This window comes from Manis javanica, chromosome 12 (genome assembly GCF_040802235.1).
Source record: "Manis javanica isolate MJ-LG chromosome 12, MJ_LKY, whole genome shotgun sequence".
NCBI lineage: Eukaryota > Metazoa > Chordata > Mammalia > Pholidota > Manidae > Manis > Manis javanica.
The window spans coordinates 27,551,249-27,559,796 of NC_133167.1; positions in this window are offsets into that span (position 1 = coordinate 27,551,249).

Genomic DNA, 8,548 nt, shown 5'->3' on the forward strand with positions numbered 1-8,548 from the left:
TTGTTTTTCCCTCATACAGAGGAATATGGTTTAAATCAGTAGTAAGTGAAAATTTAAAATCTTGCTTCATGGTTTTAATTATTCTATAATATTGTAATTTAGCCAGCCATCCTAGTTGAGGACTCCCATGCAATTAAGAACTTGAATACATTTTACCTTTGAATATGTCCCTCTTCAGGGTGACTTAATTTTTTTTAAGGCATAAGAATTGTAAAATGTTATAAATAAAAATAAACACAAGATATTGCGCTAGAAGTATAGGAACAAAGGGATATATAGTCAACCCAAAGGAATAGAATCAACAGATATTTTGCAAATACCTAAAAGGCTCTGCAAGTCTAACTTTCATAAAGATGATGTTTTCTCATCTCCCTCTTCTTGTTAAAAATTTCAAGAATTTTAACAAAATTTGCTCTCATTCAGCTTTTCTGGCTTTCAAAGCCTGTTGCAATAAAATCCTATACCACTTTGAAATTGTTATGTTACACTTCAGACAAACGCAATAAAAATGATGTCCTTAAGAAAACCTAAATTTTATTTTTTCCTAGAAAAGAGCTTATCTGATTCTTAACAGATTATACAAAATGTATATCACATTTAAACAACTCTAACGTAAAGAAAAAAAACAGGAGGGCATATACAGCTCACTTTCAGTTTTATATTTCCAAACCTTTTAAGAATTAGTATCATGAAGGCAAGCAAGGCACATCTCATGGGAATCCTCATGGGAATAAGTCTATATCGAATCATTTTAACACCATAAAATGGAATATTTCTCTTCTGAACAGCAGCAGAACATACTGAGGCACCCTTAAGTCAGTATTTAAGAGACCGTCTTTGTGCACATTCCTATTTTGAAGAGGCGTGTAGAGATAGGTTATTCAAAAGCGTTTCCTCTATATTTAAGATCATTTACACAGCGTCTCCACCTGAACGAAGTTTCATTCAACGTGTCCTCTACTAATCTAAACAAAGTCGGTGGGCCCCGGTTGTTTTTTCTTAGGGGACTGGTGCAACCTGTTAGCACCAAGTTGATTAACGGAGGAAGGAAGGGGCGCTGTCCGTGGTGCTGAAGATGACTTTCCCCGGGACTCCCTGTCTGCTTGAGCCACAGCCCTCATCGGTTCCTTGAGGCTCCCTTCTTTTAGGAGAGTCTTGCCGGTGCCTTAAAGTTCCTCGGCCCTAGGGTCCTCCAAGAGCGAGCACAGCCTCTCCACCCCGCACCTGTTCCACGGCCTCACCTTCCTCAGGGCGGAGCTGCCAGGGACTTTGCCCCCTACTCCCGGGACCCACAAAGGCGACCCTGCGCACTTACCTGCGCAGCGGTCTCTGGATTCCCTCGAGGGCGCGGAGACGAAACGCTCAGGCGACGCCCGAGCGAGTGGCTGCCCCAGCTCCAGCGTCCTGAGGGCTGCCGCGCCTCTTCTAAGCAGTGGGAGTGCTCCGCGCCTCTTCAAGTCCACGTCAAAGCGCCGGGAAACTGCCGCCGCCTCTCGCCCCCAAGTCCGTCTCCGGCGCTCCCCTCCTTCCTCCCTCCCTTGAAGATTTCACTTCAGGAAACACGCAGGCTTAGCCGCACACGCTCTCCTCGCCCCTGACCCACACCCACCCTCCACCCGGCGGAACGGAGCCTTAGTGCCGTTTGGCTTCCCGGTTTTACCCCGGGAGGCGTGACGCCGCTGGCGAGAACTGCAAAGTTGGGACACAGCCCCGCGCGGGTCTAGGAGCGACTAGGGCTCCCCAGATCCCCACTCTCCACGTGTGCCTCGCTTGAAATTTAAGAGATGTGAGGGGAAATCCGAAGCTCTTAGGGTAGGACAGGGCACAGAGGTGCCCTCCCTGCGGTCAGATGGAATCAGGTGCCTCCCGGAAACAACCCGGTGTGAATATCTTTTGCCTGCCTGTGTTCCTGGGCTGGGAGGAGAAAACCATCCTAGGAGGACGATGTGAGTAGGGATGTGGCGTTCCGGGAAGCTCCTCATGAGTGGAGATAGGAGACACCGTTATTCCCGGGCCCTGGCCGGGATCACCTCGGGAGCCCAGGATGTTGCTAGTATAGCCAGTGTCAGCCCGCCGCTCCAGATTTCACAGCGGCGTCCGTGTTTTCCAAGAAGCGAAAATGCCTGGGATTCCCTTAGATTCTGACTCTCAGCAAGTTGATATCCTAGTTCCAGGCTAAAGCCCTGTCACCCGTTTGGATCTCTACTGAGTATTAGCATCCACCCTCTCTGAAACGACCCAGACCAAGGGCCCAAGGCAAAAGTTCTACTTTTGCGGTGTTTCCAAGTATTGCTCCTCCCCTCAAAATACCCTAAAAGTCCTGAAAACCACTTGTAGTCTCCCTTAACTGAAGGCTTTGATGCCAACTCAATAGTATCCATGGTTACTTTCCAGAGGGGCACAAGGAGGAGCCCAGGCTTATAGCAATGTTTGACAAAGCCAAGGAGAATCCACCCACTACCCAAGAGCTAGGAAGAAAAAGCTCTGGAGAAGATTCCTGAAGGGTCCTGGGCTTTTTCTTCTGCTTTGAGAAACTGGAGTACGGTCCATCCAGTTTCAAAGCAGAACTTTTGCCTCAGGCCCTTGGTCTGGGTCGTTTCAGAAAGGGTGATGCTAATATCCAGCAGAGATCCAAAATATAAATCCCAAATTCTGATTTACCTTTCCCAAATCTTTTCCTCAAGCATTTTTTCCAGGTGGAGCATGGGGGAAGCATGGAACAAGTGTGTGTGAGAACAGTGTTTTCCAGGTGTAGTGGTAGAAGATGTGATCAGAGAGGTGCTCAGAAATCCATTCTGGCTGTTCAGTAAACAACAGACTAGAGGAGAGCAAGGGCAGAGGCAAGGAGTCCAGTTAGGAGCTTCTGTGATGATCCAAATGAGGTATGATGATGGGTTACATAAGGGTGGTGGCCCTGGAATCAGTGGGGGGCTAAGCAAGTGGAAGTTTGGAACTACCACCAGGAAAAAATGTTTGAGAAATAGGTTTGGGAAAGGTAAATCAAGAATTTTGTTTCCAAGATGTTAAGGTTGAGATGACTAAAATTGAAAGAGAGACGCTGAATAGGCAAGGAAAAGGTGGGGATAAACACGTGGGATACAGTGCTCAGGAAATAAGTCTAGATTTGGGATTTATATTTACCTATAGGCAGCAGTTAAAGCCTTCACAGGAAAGTATATAAAACGGGTACAATAATACCCTCAGGATAGAAACTGGAAAATGTCAATATTTAAGTGATTAGGAAACAGAGAGTTAAAAAGGACCAGGAAAGTGTGTTGTCTTGGAAGCCAATGAGACAGAAAGTTTCACATGGATTCAGAAAAGTGGTCAATAAAATGAAGACAGTGAATTTTCCATTGGATCTAAAAAATAGGAGGTTACCAAGTTGCTTATTAAGAGCAATTTCAACTGAGTGTTGGCAGAGAGAAATAGTGGGCTGAAGCAGAAATGGAACAGGACATGCAGACAGCCCCTGTGAAGCACCTTCTAGGAAGCTTTGAAAAGAAGAGGGAGAGAAGCTTTGGAACAGGAGGTTAGGGGTTAGGTCTTTGTCATGTTTACAGGCTGAGGGAGAGAAAGCAATGGAGAGGAAGGAGTTGAAATTCAGGAGAGAGGGACAGCAAACAATCTCAGAGGAAATACGAAGCAATAAGGATAAAAGAACAAAGAGCCAGCTTTTAACAGATTGGAAGATAGCTTGCTCCCTGAACAGGAAGAAGGGAGGCTTTCTTGGGTATGGATATGTTTCTGGGTAGCATGATGGGGAGGGGAGCAGGAGTTGAGAGAGATGGTGACAAATGGTCTCAATTTTCCTAATGAAGTAAGATGCATAGTCATCCACAAAAGGTAAATGAGAGGAGGTGTTAACTAGAGAAGTTAAACAGGGTGAAAAGGCTTTGCAATAATCATTGAAGAGAAGAGAGGGAAGAGGGGAAATAAGAGAGAGGAGGGAGAGAGTCTAAAGAAAGCAGTGAAGGTCCAAGCAGTTTGAGACTATGAATTTGTATCAAACTGTTTTGCATGCTTGGGTAGGTTTTAGGGGGCAGAATAGCATAATGATGAAGACCTATGCTCTGGATCCTGACTGCGTGGGTTAGCAACATGTCTCCCTCACTTGTCATATTTCATTGATTCTTAGATGTATTTTTTTCACATTTAACAACATTGAAATCTGGATGTGTGTATCTATCAACTTGCAGTTTTCTTTAGCTTTTATAAAGTAAAAGGATATCTACAATTGCTGGCACTTTGCTTTAATGTAATGATTTGTTCAAGTTACTTAACCCTCTATAAAAGTTTTCTTGTCTATAAAATTGGCACAGATCTCCTTTTTGGCTAATGGGTGTAAGATGAGATCATACATGGGAAACACTTAGAATGGTGCTAACTAGTATCCACATATGTTTGTTTGCTTTTTCTTCTCAGTATAAATTAATTGGGACTGGAAATTTGGACCTTCAGTAAAACTTTTGTAATGCTACCCTGGAAAATAATTTGCTGATCAAACATTTCTCATAAATACAGTCTACTGACTTTCACTTGAAAATTAAGCAATTATCTTCTTTAATGCTTTTGTTGAGAAGAATAGCCTAATGACTACATAGTCTGTTGTAACATATGTTTTAGTACTCCTTGCTTATCAGGGCAATATGGAGAGATTCTTAGGGAAAAATGTTTATCTTTTATCTGAACCTTACTATCATCTTCGTAGTTGTTAAGAGGAAAATGGTATACTGATTTTTACATTTAGATAAAACAAAGCCACCACTAAATCATTTGAATAAAACATTTTATACTTTGTTGAACAACAAAGATGCTCAGTTTGATAGCTTATCCTTGTGGTTTCATTTGCACAGGCTGGACTCCCTAATGGTGATGAACATTTGATCAGCACCTACATTTTACAAAACATTATTTTCATATACATGGCCTCATGTGATCCTAAAGTATACATACATATTATCCTCTTCTTCCCCCATTTTGCTGTAAAGGAATTTTCCTTGGGTCACTTCATTGGTAAGAGTCAGAACACGGTTCTGTTTCCAAAATTTAGCTTTATGCATCATCAGTTATTTGTCCTACATAGTGTGCTGGTACAAACACAGCACTGTCACTCCGTTCCCTTCCCTGTATAGGCTCTCCTTATGCCCCTACTTGCTTCCCAGTACCAACTGGAAGGGAGTATATGGCAGGTCCGACCTACAGAGAATAATTTTAACAAGTTACATCTAGAGTCACTAGATCTAGATAGTCATTCTGACTCATTAAAAATACATTCAGGAAGCCAATAGGTCATTTATAATTACATGATGCCAAAAAACTAGTTTGACTAGCATTTGTCATCCAAAGAGTTGTTTGATTTTTATGCAGTTGCAGCCTAGGGCGAAGGAATGACTAGTTGAGAAGTAAATTGCAATTAGCTGAATGTGCCCCATGGATAGATTTTCTGATTTTGCCACTTGAAGCAATTTTCAAAGATATTAAAAAGGACTTCCGATTAATTTTAATGAAATTCAAGAGCAGTTATATAGATAGTTTGCATCTTTAGCAGTGCATTAATTTGCAAATGATGGGGACAACCTTTAAGAATAGGGCACTTCTTTAACATTTAGGATCAGATAGTAAAGATAATTACTTTTTCTCATTCTTTTATGCTTTTCTATCATTTGAAGATGGCAATAAACAAGGACAATTTCCTGGAATGCCCATTGGGGTAAGTGGATGAGTCATTCTTTAAGTGTTATCAAATTCATAAGGACAAGTTGCAGTGAAGCAGTCAGATGACATTGGACATTGACTCTAAAATGTGCAGAAGAGGAAAGTTACTCAGAAATACAGGAATAGTTCATTCATATTTTTCTTCTTATACAGTGAAGATACTATAGTTGTGATATAGGTGTAGTGGTGGTTTCTTTCTAGGTTACTTCTCAAGATACATTCACTCTTTGCACATTCTTTCCAGTAGGTTGCAAAGCCCATAGGGATTCATAAGACTTTGTCAAGAGTTTAGTTTATCTCTTCCTATAACCCCAGCAGTTCAAAAGTGACCATTGTAAGTACTGGCTATCAGAATTTCCTGCCTTTTAAGCTACCCATGTCCAAAGGACACTACAATACAAGTGATTTTGTTTTCAATTTGATTTACAGAACAAGACAACAATGACAAAGTCTAAGGTTTTAGCAATAGTAAGTTTCTCTTTCTAAGGATTCAATCATGATGGAGTAACAAACAAAGAAAATCTCTACTTAAATACAGATACGGAACAGAGGATTCACAGCTCAAAATTTAGGCGTCCAGTGACAATCATGGATTTTTGCCAAAAGAAAAGATCTGCGAGAAGACAAATAACATATACACCTGATAGAGCCCGGACAGGAGTGCCACCATTTTAAATAAGCCCACCCACCATTTCAGAGAGACTTAGGTTTCATTTTACTTAGGCCACAAAGATTTTCTGGAGGACACATCAGCAAGCCACAAGCTCACCCTTTCCCTGACCTGCCTCCTCAAAAGCCCGCCAAAAAACCCGTCCATAAAAAGCCTCTTAGCCTATAAGGCAGGCCTTTGTTCTGCTCGCCCGAACAGGGAGATCCCTCTCAGGTTTAGCATTAAACCTGCTTGGACTGTTGAGTGTATGTACCTTCTTTTCCTTTTAATACCTATATATTGAAAGCATAAAACATCTTACAATATGAGCAAGGTTCCTGTAATGAGGAGTTTTCCTTGACTCATGTGTGTCTAGGGAGTTAGCTCTCCTCTGCTCTAGATTCCTACATGATTTTTTTCATGTTTTCATTATGCATTTACTGCATTCTAGTTGATAATACATGCTTATCTGTCTCTCCTCGCCTTCTGACTCCCACCCCAACCAGACTGTGAGTTCTTTCAGAGTGGGAATCATGTCTGGTTACTCTTAGCTTTTGAACTCAATACATATGTAATTTATTAATCAATGTTGGTTTATTTCATTTTTGAGAATAGCTTATTTTGAACCTGACACTGAAGTATTGAGTGTCATGAACCAAATTTGCATTGAAAAAATTTATTTCTCATATCTGGACAAAGAAATTAAAATGTCAGTCAGCCAGTTGCATTAACTTTTTTTTTCCTTTTCCAGTGTCCAAATTTTTTTTTCATGCTTTTGCTGAATGGAGACATTATTTTGATGTGATTATGGACACATCCTCTGAAATGGAGTTTTTTATTGAAAGACTATAATCTAAAGTAGATGCTAAATATGAAAGTATAAAATCATTTTTCCTTGAGGAATAAAACATTTCCCATTCAATGACAAGGTTTTAATTCTCAGTCATTGAAAAATGGGAAACATTTTAATCTAGTTTGAGATTTGTGTACACATGGTGTATTGACTCAAAATGCATTAAGTTACAAGTAACAGAAAACCTTTCTATAATTGTTTAAATAAAAAGGAGTTAATTTTTATCCCATTATAAGAAGTCTGGAGACATGTAACTACCTAGTTCAGTGGCCAAGGATATCAGGTCCTACATTTCTATGATTACCTTAACCTTCCCTTAGAAGGTTAGCTGTCACAGCTCCAAACACTACATCTACATTCAAGCAGGGTAGAAGGGTTGTTCCAGCCCAGCCATGTCTGTTACATTTTCATCAAGAAAGTAAAACATTTCTATAATCCTCATCAGTGGACTTTGGCTGAAGTGAATGGGCTACAACTAGGTCACATGGTCATTTATAGATGCAAGTAAGTCTGGGAAGAAGAGCTCCAGTGGGAGGCAGGGAATTGGGAATGGCTTTGGGGAGGCAATGAGAAAAGTCAACCCTACAATCCAATGTGAGCTGATGGAAAACTATGCATTGAATAAATTCAGTTTTAACCCTACATTGGGAAAACTCCTAGCTGCTTATCTTTTTTACTTTCCTAGGTCTTAACTTCTTTATCTCAAATACGGAGTTTTATTATCATCCACCAAACATTGTGTATTTGAGAAATAGAAGGTGCTGGAAAGAATGCAGTGATGGTTGCATAAATACCTGAGGATGCACCTGAAAGCCCCTCATTTCTAGGACTTGAAGCAAATCATTTCATCTCTCCTATGCATCAGTGTTCTCTGATTAGATAATCTAAAGAGTCTTTCCCCTTTACCAATTTATTATTCTATGATTTTTGGCAATAATTCAGTAATTAGATACATGTTTAGAGATCCTGGAGTTTAGCAAATTGCTGAAATTAAGAATTATAAGTGGTACAATCACTGTAGAAAGGAGTTAAACATTGGCCCCATGAGTAAGCAATTATACTCTTCAATGTAAGCACCAGAGAAATTCTTGCACTTGTATGCTAACAAATATGTATGAGAATATTCACAAACACACTATTTATAGCAATTACCCAGAAACTACTCACATTCCCAAAGAGTATGGAAACAAATAAGTTGTAGTATGTTCATACAATAGAACTATTTCACAGCATTTAAAATGAAGTACAGCTAGTTGGAACACCATGGATAGTTTTATAAATATAGAGAAGGAAAACAAAAGTTCCAAAAGATTATATTCAAAATGTGA